Source organism: Pinus tabuliformis, chromosome 9 (genome assembly GCF_031772625.1).
Source record: "Pinus tabuliformis cultivar Carrire ecotype Pingquan chromosome 9, CPIR1, whole genome shotgun sequence".
Lineage (NCBI taxonomy): Eukaryota > Viridiplantae > Streptophyta > Pinopsida > Pinales > Pinaceae > Pinus > Pinus tabuliformis.
In genome coordinates, this window is record NC_142307.1 from 392,523,376 (window position 1) to 392,538,133 (window position 14,758).

At 40.3% G+C, this 14,758-nt stretch overlaps 1 protein-coding gene across 3 annotated transcripts in view; it reads right to left on the reverse strand.

Annotated features, from left to right (window-relative positions):
• The window catches only part of LOC149148792 (uncharacterized), a 309,870-nt gene that overhangs the window by 89,262 nt on the left and 205,850 nt on the right, over positions 1–14,758 (reverse strand). The window lies entirely within an intron of this gene.

Consider the following 14,758-nt stretch of genomic DNA (forward strand, 5'->3'; position numbering starts at 1 on the left):
GGAGGAAGCTTTCCCCACCAAAATCCCTTGATTAGTGGATTTGGTTCCCAATACTAAGAATCTGCATTAAATGGCAGGGAACACATTCCTAGATTTTCTCAATCATTGGAGTTCCACAATCTGTGCCATAATTCCATAATATCTTGTTGATTTATTATTTAATAATGATCCTTGTGTAGTAGGGAGCAAGTCCCTAAATAATCTCCTCCAAATCTTCATAATTTGCCCAATATTCTCATAATATTCCACAAAAATAAATAATATTAGGCACAAATATGCAATTATTCATAAACCTTCCTAATGAATATATTAAAGTTAAAAATATATTATCTAATGCAAAAAAGAGAGGTTTAATGTGCTTAAGGATGGTCATATCCTTAATTTATGTTTAATTTAGAGGCATGATCCTTAATTTATGTCTAGTTTAGAGGCCCATCATACCCCCTCTACTGAAAGTGTTGCTCATCCTCTGAGCAACTTAATGACCTCATTGTGCCTCATTCATGGCCCTGGTGGCCTCTCTCTTGTGCATTAAGAATCTTGGCTATAAGTTGTGCAAGGACAAGCCCAAAAACATATTTGTGCAAAGAAAAATCCTTGTTTCTTGAGACCATTAGTTTGCCTTCTTCCCCTTATTCAAACTGGTTCTTGAATATTTTTCAGTTTGGCAAGGTCTTCCACATCCTTATCAACCCTTGCTACCTTGTTCCACCATTTGGACACCTCTGAAACCTTCAAAATGCCTTTAGATGAGAACTAGGACATCCTGTAGTAATTCATGTTAAAACTACAGGAAACCCTGTTAAAACTACATGAAACCTGTTTTGAGCATAAATGTTTGTCTAAGCCTAGGGTAGGCTCTCAACTTGACTTCCATGCTTTTCTCTCATTTCTATAACATCTTTTAGGCCTTGGATGAAAGGTAGAAAGAGATTAGAGACCTCTTGGAAAGTCTCTTTTCATCACTGCAGTTTGAGTTCTGTTTTGATGGTGGATGCCTCATTTCCTTTTGTTTCCTTCTTCTTCTCTCTTATGGCCTAGATGGTTGTCTAATGGCCTTGGAGTTCTCTGTTTTGATTAGGTCTCTCTTAGGCACTGTCATTTTGGGTTTTAGCACAATTTTTTTCTTTCTTCCTTCTTGTAGCAACATTCTGCCTTCCTGTAGTAGTCATTCCTTCTTCCTTCAGAGTCTTCTAACTGTATGGGAGTGATGAGAAATGATGTAGGTTTGTGAAAATGGAGAGAATGCTCTGTTTGCTTTTTCAAGAAATTTTCGGGTGAGATAGGGTTTGTTCTTGAAATTATGAAATGGGATGGATTAATAATGGATAGATAGTGAATATGAAGTGGATGGAGGGCTTGGAGTGCTGTGGTGACTTAACCTTCGCAAAAATTTCTTCTTTTAACCGCTGTCCTCATTCCTTGAAATCATCAACCTTCATAATTTGACTTTTCAACATTACATGAGTGAAGGAGTGAGGTGCAATTAACTAGTTAAAGGCGACTGAGATCGTTGACCCATCCTTAGCTTATAAAACCTCATATCTCATGCATTGAAAACAAATTTCTAACTATAATATGCTCAAGAGAAGAGGTCAAGAATATTGCATACCTGTACCTACCTAATGGTTGTTAGAGAGACATGCATGATGCTGCTGAGTTGATGTTGTTGCGTTTCTCATGACTCAGGTACATCTTCGTGACTGCTTTTTTCTTTTTTGTTGATCTCATTTTGTTGATGGGTTGTCTTCTTGTTGATGTGCAGGTGATGGCTTCCTTTGTTGCTGCTGAGCTCTGGAGGAGTTTCATTGTGCTTGTAGTTATGCTTCTCCTCTTTCAATCATGGTGCTGAAGGTTAGGCCTGCAACCTGCTGTTACTTCTAGATAGGTTGTTGTAGCTACCCTTTTTTTTGAATGTTTGTGTCCTTTCTCTATTGGAGGGTAAATAGGTATTGGAATGAGTGGAAGGTGTGGCCATAGAGTGACATGGTCATGATGGGTGTTGGCTGAGATGTGGTGAAGTCAATGTCCTTTTTTCCTATCCCAAAACATGCCTGCATCATAATTTTTCCATCGGACTGCCTTTCTTGTAGATTTTCAGAACTTCCTATAGTACTACAGGAAACTCTTGTAGTAATTCAGGACAACCTCTTGTAGAAGACTTGTTTTGTCCATATCTCCCAAACAGTAGAATGGATTGACCTGAAACTTTCTGAGCATGTTTCCATCATCATTATGCACCTCCCCATAAAAACAAATTGGTCAATGGATGCACGGATCTCGAGAAAAACTAAAAATGGCTGAAGGTGATGGAGGCCAATTTCTTAGAAACCGTGCACTAGAATTTACTAAATTTGCTTGGGCATGTTACCATCATCCATATGCATCTCCCCATGAAACAACATTTTAAATGGATGCATGGTTTTCAGGTTATGGAAAAAAATAAATTTATGCTCTATGTATTTTTGTTTCCTATAGTAAAACAGAGCCTTCCTATAGTTTTTTTACGACAGCAAGCAAACTGAATGGTAAAAACTTGAGAATGATGGGTGGATGGTAGAAATAGATGAGGGTGATGAATTGGCGTGGCCTTGGCCTTATTGGAGCATTTGAGCAAAGGAGGAGAAAGTCAAAATTTGACTTCTTTTGACTAGGTTTGACCTATTTTTCTTTCTCTGGTGGCAATTTGTTTTTGTTCCTTGTAGATGTTGGAGAGCACCTACATTCATCAAAGAGATACATGGAGCAAGGATTTTTTTATTTTTCTCCTTTCTTTCCTTTTCTAGGACTACTAGCCGCCTCAATGAGGCTTTCAACTAGTAGGTCTGCCTAGGTGCCTCAAAGGAGGTTTTCAACTAGGATCTTTTCTTTTTTCTCTTTTTTTTCTTTTTTCCCAACCCATTGACCGCCTTATGGAGGTTTTCAATCAACGAGCCAATCTGAGGTGCCTCAAAGAAGGTTTTCACCTGAGATTTTTATTTTTTTCTCTTATTTTTCATTTTTTTCTACCCTACCCTACTTGAGAAACAAAATCACTTTTTTTAAGTATAAGAATACTTCCAATGGAGCCATGTGCACATCAAGATGACAGACAAAATGCTGTGTAGGCTTGAAATGTATGCTTTAACATGTATCTGGATTTCAGAGACCAAATGATTTGACTTTGAAAGGATCAATCATAGTTGAAGAAGAGAGTGATGCTCCATTTTGTTGATTTTCTGGAACAAAACCTCAATATAACTTTGATGTCCTTGGTTTTCTTGCTTATCTGGATCATTCTTCATGTCTTCTTCTACCATGACCTTCAAATCTTCCTCTTTTTGTTGATTGTTCTCTTGAATACATGGAGGATTTGATGGTAACCATGAGGAAGCTCTCTTGATCTTTGATTTTGATGTTTGCTCTTCATCAAGTGCAACCCATGATTCTGTGGTATTCTCATTTGAATCTTCTTCTTCTGGATGTGGTCCTTCAATGATATCAAGATAATCTCTTTTTTGCAATACTCTTCCTGAGCTATGGTGAATACCATTGATCTCAAGAGGAGATTTTTGGAAGTGTTGTACCTCAGCATTGTAAGTGGGCTAAGCTACTTCAATGTGTGGGTTTGGAAATAGTGGTACAAGTAGTTGAGTGGGAGTGGATATTTGAGATGGATGTGGTTGTGGTGGAGGTGAACGTTAAGGATAACGTGGAGTTGGGTATGGAGGATATTGAGGAAAATATTGAGGATATTGTGGATGGCTCCCATAAGTTCCTTGCCAACCTTGTTGCCAAAATTGGTTTTGGGGTTGAGATGGCCAATGTTGCCAAGGAAAGGGTGTGTTCCAATTACTTTGAGGTGGATATGCATAACCTTGAAATTGTGAATTAGGCTTTTGTATCATACTAGACTGACTAGGCTGCCATGGTCCTCTTGGAGCTACATAACATAGCTGCATTGGCAATTGACTTGCTCCATTGTCCTCTTAGTGAACTTCCTTCAACCTTGGTAATGAGGAGCAACATTTAACTGTATAAATTTCTCATTTCCCACCCCGGTTTTCAGTTTCTCCTTATTTCTCTCATATAGTTAAATGCCCTTTCCCATAACTATACATTTAACAAGCTGGAAAAAAAATTATTTGCTGAAAACACAAATTCTGGAAATTTTACAGAATGCTGAAATTGCAGAAATAAAAAAAATCAGCAGTAATAAACAGCCATTAAAACACATTTAAACATTGAGATTTTTGGTCAATGTGACCCTGGAAAAACCCCCTACAACTCTTGGGGAAAACTAGTTTGAGAGCTCTTCTTTATTTCTGAAAATTGCCTTTTTACAGTGAGAAATATTCAGCAAAAAAATCAGCAAGCAAATTTACAACTTATCTTATTTCCCATGCCTCATAGCAAACTGGAAATTACAGCAAACAGGACAGCAATAAATGTTGTACGACCTCCTCGATTTTCATGCCCACTTTCAGCATTAAATGTTGTTGTACGTCCAGCATTAAATGCGCTGTATAGACTGCAATAAATGCGTTGTATGGCCCTCGTTTTGCGTGCAAAAATCAGCAAACTGCTCCTCGATTTTTGTGCAAACCACTCCTCGAAAATCGTGCCAAAATCTGCCTTTCACTGTGTTGAACCAGCTGTACAAATCTGCTCAACTGCTGCCTTGGAATGTGTGCCAAGCTGTTGTCTCCTTCTCCTCCCTGCTCAGAAATCTTCGTTGCTCTCTTGCTCTCCTTCCCCCAATCTGCTCATGAAAGAATGAATGACCTTTTCCTCCTTTAATCTAACCCCAAGTGACTTTTGGGTGATCCAAGTGACTTTTGGGTGATCCCTAAATCCAATGGCTGAAATAGATTGAGATCTAAGGCTGAAATTAAATGCTCATTTAAATCTCACTTTTTATTTTTTAATTCACCCCACTTTAATAAAGACCCACTTAGTCATTTATTTCCAAAGTCACTTTTCCTTTCTAATTTTTCATTGACTTTATAAAAGTCACTTTAAAATTAGACTTAGTAACTTTATCACTTAAAATCACTTCTAAATTAGATTTAACTTTATAAAAATTATAAAGTTACTTTAAGAGAAAAATTAAATTCTTTTGGACACTTTTCCCTAGGCCAAAGATCAAAGCCTAAGGGAACCACCTGTCCTCCGGTACCAAATTTCAACACTCCCTCTTACCGAGGAAGGTGTTCCTCACCACACCCATCTTGTCTCTGAAGTAGACATGCTTGCCCCGTGGTAAGGCTTTGGTAAGAATATCTGCAACCTGCTCATCAGTGGAAATATACTCAAGCTTCACAGCTCCGTTCTGAACATAGTCTCTGATGAAATGATATCTGATCCCGATATGCTTTGACCTGTCATGAAATACTGGATTCTCAGTGAGTTTAATGCAACTCTGATTATCACAGTAAATCACTGAAGGTCTCAACGGCTGACCAAATAAGCCAAACATCTTGCAAAGCCAGATAGCCTCACAACTAGCTAAGATTGGCTGCCATATACTCTGCTTCCGCTGAACTCAGTGCTATTGACTACTGCTTCCGGCTGAACCATGACACTACTGTTGAACCCAACCCAAAACAACACCCTGAAGTGCTCTTCCTATCAGAAGCACAACTTGCCCAATCAGAATTAGTGTATCCTGCCAATCTCACTCCATCTCCCTGCCTGTAGTCCAGACCATAATCCACTGTCCCCTGCAAGTACCGCAAAATGTGTTTTGCAGCCACCCAGTGAACCTTTCTAGGCTCACACATAAACTGACTCATCGTGTTGACTGCAAAACAGATATCTGGTCTAGTGTTGACCAAATACATCAAGGAACCAATCAGCTGCCTGTACAATGTGGGATCCACCAACTCGGTATCCGAAGCATGAAGCTTCTTCCAGTTGGTGATCATTGGTGTCGACATGGGTCTACAATCCTCCATGTGGAATCTGCTAAGGATGTCCACAATATACTTCCCCTGCCCCAAGAAGAAATGCCCCTCCTCCTGCCACTCCTCCAAGCCCAAAAAGTAATGCATCAAGCCGATGTCCTTCATCTCAAACTCCATCGCAAGATCTCTCTTGCAGTGCTATATGAGTCTCTCTGCACCTGTAATGACCAAGTCATCCACATACAGCACCAGAATGAGAGGCTCCTCACCAATCACAATAAAGTAAAGGTTCGGATCTGCCTCACTCTTTGTGAAACCCATCCCCTGCAAATATGTATCTATCCTGGAGTACCAAGCTCTAGGAGCTTGCTTCAGGCCATAAAGGGCCTTCTTCAGTCTACACACATGGGGCTCCTTCCCATGCACCTCAAAGCCCTATGGCTGCTCAATGTACACCTCCTCCTATATGAAGCCATTGAGAAATACAGTCTTCACATCCATCTAGTGGATCTTCCAACCCATCTCTACTGCTATCGATATAATGGAGCAGATCAAAGTATATCGAGCCACGGGAGCGAAGGTCTCCTCATAATCAACTCCCTCTACCTGGGAGAACCCTCTAGCCACAAACCTTGCTTTGAATTTCTCAATGCTGCCATTTGCAGCATGCTTTACCTTGTAAATCCATCTGGAAGTAACCACGGATTTTCTTTCAGGCCTCGGCACCACCTCCCAAACATCATTCTTCATGATAGAAGAATACTCCTCCTGCATGGCCTCTCTCCAAACCTGCTGGCTAGCTACCTCCTCATAGCTAGAAGGCTCAAAGTCAAGGATGCTGGTAACCATCGCCATATAGCTACAAAACCTCTCAGGTGGTCTACTCTCTCTAACCGCCTCTTCGGCTCAGCAACAGATGTGGCATCTCTCAAGGTGTCCTGAAGCCACTTGGGCTTTCTCTTCCCTGAGCATGCTTCTCCCATAGGAGAATGAAACTCCTCCTCCTCATCACCATCAGTAGCCTAAACTCTTGACTGTCTGTCTGCTGTCCTCCTACCTGCACCTGAACCTGTAGAAGCTGAGGTACCGTGTGAACTGTCCATCAGTGGACTCCCTAGTGAACTGCTCTGTGAACTGCTCTGCATGCTGCCCGGAGCACCACCCCTCTGGCTCGGTGAGCCACTGCTCACTGACGGACCTGACATCCTCATAGATGTACCTCCTGATCCTCCTGATCCTCCTGATCCCTGCCCACTGGATCCCTGCGACTGACTCAACTGCTGCTGAGGGTCTGGCTAATCCAGATACTCCCGTGACCTCCTAAAGGCCCTGTCCTCCTCGAACTTCACATCCCGTCTGACAACAACTCTCCTCTGTGCAGGAATGTAAATCCGAAAGGCCTTTGAGGTCTCACTGTAGCCCACAAAGATACCCTTCTCTGCGGTGGGCTCTAGTTTGGTCCTCTTCTCCTTGGGTATATAGGAGTATGTAATGCATCCAAAGATATGAAGATGACCAATATCAGGCTTCTTCCCAGAAAAAGCCTCCTCTGAAGTCATGTGCCCCAAGGCACGATGCGGACTCCTGTTCTACAAGTAAACAATTGTGCTGCAGGCCTCTGCCCACAAGAACAATGGCAACCCCTGATCATGTAACATGGCTTTGGCAGCCCCTATGATGGATCTGTTCTTCCTCTCTGCAACCCCGTTCTGCTGGGGGTTGTAAGGAACAGTGAACTCCCTCCTAATGCCTGCCTCCGCACAATAGTCGACAAACTCTCCAAGCGTGTACTCTCCTCCATTGTCCGACCTCAGGGACTTGATCTTTCGACCTGTTTGTGTCTCCACAAGAGTTCTGAACTCCTGAAACCGCTTGAAGACCTCACTCTTGGTCTTCAAGAAATAAATCCAGGTCCTCCTGGAGTGATCATCAATGAATAAAACATAGGACTCATATCCACTCAAGGAAACATGACACATCCGACCGCTCACATCAGAATGAATCAAATCAAGTATCCCAGTCGCTCTGCTGTCACTGCTGGGAAAAGGGGATTTGGCAAACTTGTCCATCGCACAACCTCTGCAAGTATCAAAGTGATCAGTACTGAAATCTGTGACACCTGTAGTGATCTCCCGCAATGTCCTCAAGGCTCCATGATACATATGTCCCATCCTGCGGTGCCAAATCTCACACAGCTTAGAACTGCTAGCTCTGCTGTCGGTACTACTGCTCAATGCCAAAAGGGGCTGGAATGCAAACTTGTACACCTTTGCATGGCGTACACCTATCACTCTAGCTGAATCAGCATGAGTGCCCCTGGGATACATCAACACCTCTCCTCCCCTGAACAGTACCTCATATCCTCTGTCCTCCAAAGCTGAGACGGATATGAGGTTCTTCCTCATCCCTGGCACATAAAGAACATCTGACACTTTCAAGGGAGGTTTGGACTCCCTCTGAAATGTCAGTGTCCCCACCCCGACTGCTCTAACAACTCTGTCATCACCGAGTACTACCTCTATATCAGTGCCACTCTCTGAAAGCTCTGAGAAGTACTCACGAACTCCTATCATGTGACGTGAAGCCCCACTGTCCACATACCAGATACCTGAAGATGCACCGCTAATCGAGGGAAAAGCATGCTCCCTCTGAACCTGTGTGGCAGGTGATCCTGCACTAGAGGAATCACACGTAGTGAACGCAAAATCCCAGTCAAAACGATCTGCAAAGTCCTCAATCTCTACTGAAGCTGCCACGTCCTGGTTCTTCCCCTTCTTTTTCTTCTTCTCCGGACACAACTGCATAGTGTCCCATCTTTTGACAATTCCAACACTTCACCTTGGAATAGTCCTTCTGTGTGTTCCCCTGTTTACCTTTACCTTTGCCTTTGCCCCCACCACTGCTTGTGGAAGCCTGCTTCTTCCCTTTGCCTTTTTGCCTCCTGCCACCAGTGCTACATCCTCATCCTGCTCAACTGGCTTGGCTACTCCAAGCTGACCCTTCCTGATCTCTGTCTGAATGCAATCATCCCAAAACCTCTCCCATGTGGGAAGGGTCTCACGTACACAAACCGCATCAGCAAAGTTCAACCATGAACGAGGGAGGCCATTCACTGCAATCCGCACCAACTCAATGGGTGGAATGGCCTCTCCAATCACTGCCAACTCATCTCTCACATTAGTAATCTTTGTGAGATATCCAGCTGCACTATCATTACCCATCTTAATGTTCTTCAGCTTCTCCTTCAGGACCATCTACTGGTTCTCATTGGTACTCTGGTAGAGATTGGACAATGCTGTCCACATCTCATGGGCATTGCTCTTTCCTCTCACATGAGGAATGCAATGGTCTTTGATTCCGTCTAGAATCAGCCTCTTACCCTTGTTCTTTTTATTATAAGCTGTCAACTGAGTAGCATCAGTAGGCACAACAACAGGGTTCTGTGTGGTATGCACCATGATATCCCAGACTTCTGCCTCCTCAAAGATACTCTGCATTCTCTCCTTCCAAACGCTGTAATTTGTATGCCCATCCAGCCTATCCTCCACCCTCAATCCCAATGACATCCTGCTGTCCTAAAACTGAAAAATAGCACTGTTGTAGTAAAGATAAAACTGTTGTTTATGAAAAAATCAGCTTGCTGGAATTTTCTGAGTGAAAAATCAGCAGCTGTAATTTTTCCTTTTGCTGTCCCAAACTGCCCTTCAGCACTCAAGCTCCGGTACCATGTATAAATTTCTCATTTCCCACCCCGGTTTTCAGTTTCTCCTTATTATCCCATATAGTTAAATGCCCTTTCCCATAACCATACATTTAACAAGCTGGAAAAAAATAAATTTGCTGAAAACACAAATTCTGGAAATTTTACAGAATGCTGAAATTGCAGAAATAAAAAAAATCAGCAGTAATAAACAACCATTAAAACACATTTAAACACTGAGATTTTTTATCAATGTGACCCTGGAAAAACCCCCTACAATTCTTAGGGAAAACCAGTTTGAGAGCTCTTCTTTATTTCTGAAAATTGCCTTTTTACAGTGAGAAATATTCAGCAAAAAAATCAGCAAGCAAATTTACAACTTATCTCTTTTTCCATGCCTCACAACAAACTGGAAATTACAGCAAACAGGACAGCAATAAATGTTGTACGGCCTCCTCGATTTTCGTGCCCACTTTCAGCATTAAATGTTGTTGTACGGCCAACATTAAATGCGTTGTACGGACTGCAATAAATGTGTTGTACGGCCCTCGTTTTGTGTGCATAAAAATCAGCAAACTGCTCGATTTTTGTGCAAACCACTCCTCGAAAATCGTGCCAAAATCTGCCTTTCACTGTGTGCTGAACCAGCTGTACAAATCTGCTCAACTGCTGCCTTGGAATGTGTGCCAAGCTGCTGTCTCCTTCTCCTCCCTGCTCAGAAATCTCCCTTGCTCTCTTGCTCTCCTTCTCCCAATCTGCTCATGAAAGAATGAATGACCTTTTCCTCCTTTTCCTCCTTTAATCTAACCCCAAGTGACTTTTGGGTGATCCAAATGACTTTTGGGTAATCCCTAAATCCAATGGCTGAAATAGATTGAGATCTAAGGCTGAGATTAATTGTTCATTTAAATTTCACTGTTTATTTTTTTAATTCACCCCACTTTAATAAAGACCCACTTAGTCATTTATTTCCAAAGTCACTTTTCCTTTTTAATTTTTCATTGACTTTATAAAAGTCACTTTAAAATTAGACTTAGTAACTTTATCACTTAAAGTCACTTTTAAATTAGATTTAACTTTATAAAAATTATAAAGTTACTTTAGGAGAAAAATTAAATTCTTTTGGACACTTTTCCCTAGGCTAAAGATCAAAGCCTAAGGGAACCACCTGTCCTCTAGTACCAAATTTCAACATTAACATCATGTGATTCTACATGGGCAACACGAATATCAGCATCTTCTTTTTGCTCATTTTTTATTCTTAACATTTCTACTTGTTCATTTAAATTGCTAAGAATTTCTGTTTTAAAGTTACCAAGCAAATTTCCAAGTTTAGCTTGACTTACCGATCTTGATGCTGATTTACCTACTCTTTCCCTTCCTCTTGATATGTGTTTGCATGTTTCATAAATTTCTTCAAATGATAATTGGTATACATCGCCTCTACTCATGAGATCAAGGAGATTAATCCATTCATCCCTAATTGTTCTAAACAAGAGGGTTTTTAGTGTGTCAGATCTTAAATGATGTAGTTTTGCCCTCTTAACATTATACATGAACCTTTCTATTAGATCCTCTAGACTCTCATGTTCTTTTTTATTCATTCTAAAGATTTCTTCTTTAAGATCATGATCTTTATATTTTTCTAGAAATATATTTTGCATATCATTCCATGATCTTATTGAATTAGTCCCTATAATCATGAATCATTCAAGAGCTCTATCCTTCAATGTTGCCAGAAACAATCTCAATTTTTGAGTTTTTAATAAGTAACCATAAGATCTACAAACAATTTCAAATTCAAAGAGAAAGGTTTCCAGATGCTTTGACCTTAGACCATGAAATTTTGAAAGAAAAGATGGAGGGATGTTCTTCATGTGCACACTACCATGAGTATCATGAATGGGAAATTCGAGAGGATCTTCCTTCCTGTGATCATCTCCATCCATTTCTTCTACATTCTTTGTCATCTTCTTCTTCTACCTGCAAAAGTGAATGGTGATGTGGCTCTCACTGCACCACGTGATCAAATGGGGGGTGGGTTGCTGTTGGAGATTTTTGTTTTCTTTTTATGATTGAATGAAAACACTAATGCAATGCACTTTTCTATTTTTGAAATAAAATATGCTTAATGCAATTATTTTTTTGTTTTTGCACAAAGTAAAAAGAAATGAATCAACTAGGGAAGAAAACAATGCATACTTTCACACCTCACCGGCAACGACACCAAAAAGTGATGAGTCTCGGTATCGCAACAAGAATGTTGCAACTCCCAAGGCTACCGACTCTAATAATCAACCCGGGGTTCGTACAAACATAGGAGGTATCAGCACTATATGTGCAGTATCCAATGTGCCCTTCCTTTGTTGTCATGATGTAATGGAGTGCATGTACTAAAACCAAATCCTAAACTAATTGCAGAAAATGAAATGCTCGAAATGGAAATCTTAACCAATTGCAAGGAATAAAGTACAAGGAAAGAAACATATTCTAATTGCATAAAGATCATGAACTAAATGTAAAAGAAACCTAACCTAACCCTATTTATCACATGTGATGATTTAAACTAACTGAGCATGGAGTCTGATCTAGGGAGTATTAACTGTTACGTGCATGTGTGAATATAAAATAACTCATTTTTTTATTTTTTTGTTTTATAAATGCAAATGCTAATCCTCACTTGTTCTTTGGCAGGGGAGACAAGTATAGAGGAAGAGGGTTAAAATGGTCTTGATGGCATGGAGGTCAAGTAGAGGCCTAAACCCAGTTTCAATGATGATTTTTTTCAATTCGGACGCAAAACAAGCCGCTACAGGATTTCCTACAGGATTGTACTAGTTCTTCTATAGGATCCCCTGTTTTACTACAGGATGTTACAGATTTACCATATGAAATTATAATTCATCGAATGACCAAGCAAATCAAATCTAAATTGGATGGGACAAATTTTGTTATTGACTAAGATGTCTTAGGTCTCTATTCCAAGTGGAATCACTCAAAAAGACCTATGTTAACCCATGCTAAAAAATAACAAAAAATTACTAGTCTAAAAATCAGAAATTTGAGAACTAATAAGTTAGTAAATCCATCAAATGCCTAACCTAATCAAGTGCAAATGCAATGGGGTAAATTTTTTTATGAATTATAATGTTTTTGTGATCTGATACAAGTGGAATCAACTTGATTGAAACTCGTTAGAATCAGTGTTGCACACATCGCGATTAAATCGTAAAATCGCGATTTTTTAAAATCGCCGATTCAAAGCGCGATTTTTATCCAAAAAATCGCCTCTTTTTTTTTATAGCGATTTTTATCGAAAAAATCGCGATTTTTTCAAAAAATCGCGATTTTTTCGATAAAATCGCGATTTTTTCGCTTAAAATCGCGAGGGCGCGCGGCAGCGGGGTTTTATATGGAAAAAACGAATTTTTTTTTATTCATTCAGCAGTCCGCCGCGGAGGAGAAGGAGAAGAAGTGAGGGAGAGGGTTGCCGTCGGTTGTGGGAGCGAATCGAAGCGATTTTAGGAGGAATCCAAGCCAAGATCGCCAATTTGTCCATAAACCAGGTATGTAGATTAATTTTTTTTTGTTTTGGTTCTATAAAAACTTTGTTTTTCATTGTTTTTAAAGAATTTTTGGAAATTTTTCATTGATTTGGGATGGGTTATTTGTTATGACTATGAGAACCAATTTTTGATTTTTATTTTCTCATTTTCTTTAAACATTGTTTACTTTTTTTTATTTTTCATTGTTTTTTGGCATTTGGTTGGGTAACTTGGGTTTAGAAATTGGGATTTTGGAAATAATTAGCTTGTAATTTTGCAAATGCTAAATTGTAATTTGTATTTACTATTATCATTTATGTAATCCTAAATTCCTATTTCCTAATCCTTATTTTTCCATAGGTTTGCAAATTCAAAATTCAAAAACAAACATGCCAAGGAAATTGGATCCTTTCTGGGAATATGGTGACCCTAAAACTCCGAATGATAGACAAAACTTGTATTGCAAGTTGTGTGGAAAGGAAATATTCGGGGGGGTGTACAGGTTGAAGTTCCACCTTGCACAAATCCCTGGACGTGATGTGGGGCCCTGTCTAAAGACAAATGCTGAAATTATCCAAAAAGCCATGAGAGCATTGGGAGAATTAGAGCACACTAGAGACGCCAAAGAAGAACTCAAAAGGCAACTAAAAAGGTCAGTTGAAGGAAGTGGGCCAAGTGGCACAGGTTCTACTGCAGCGTCAGTCAATCCGGTAGCTGCATCATCATATTTTGTTCCTCGAACCACACCTGGTTCACAACCAACTATTGGTTCAATGCTAAAAAGAACTGAAAAAGAAAAAGCTGACAAGTTGATGACAAAATTTCTCCTCTGGAGTGATATTCCTTTCAGCATTATAAGGAATAATCCATTTTTCCAACCTACTCTTGATGCTGTTGCCAGTGTTGGCCCGGGGTACAAACTCCCTTCTCTTCATGATTTCAGAGGCCGGCTTCTTCAAGATGAAAAGCGTGACTGCACCCAAAGATTGGAGGATTTTAGGGCATCATGGGCACAAACAGGATGCACTGTTATGTCAGATGGTTGGACTGACCAAAAGGGGAGAACCCTTATAAACTTCTTGGTTAGTTGTCCCTTGGGGACTATGTTTATCAAATCTGTTGATGCAACTCATCAAATGAAAGATGCAAAAACTTTATGTGATTTGCTGGATGTGTTTATTTTGGAGGTGGGTGCAGAAAATGTTGTCCAAGTCATAACGGACAATGCTGCAAATTATGTTGCTGCTGGTAGAATGCTTATGGACAGGCATCCTACTTTATTTTGGACACCTTGTGCTGCCCATTGTATTGATTTGATGTTAGAGGACATTGGGAAAATTCCCTTTGTCAAAGAGGTTGTTGACTCATCAAAAAGCATCACAAAATTTATTTACAATCACACATCTGTGCTTAGCTTGATGAGAAAATGCACCAACAACAAAGAGTTGGTGCGCCCCGCCATTACACGGTTTGCGACGAGTTTCATATCTCTTCAATCCCTCTTGAATTCTATGTGGGATTTGAAGAGAATGTTTCTTTCAGAGGAGTGGCGTGCTTCGTCAATGAGCCGCAAACCAGAAGGAGAGGCCGTCTGCAGACTAGTTTCATACCAGGAGGACTTCTGGGCG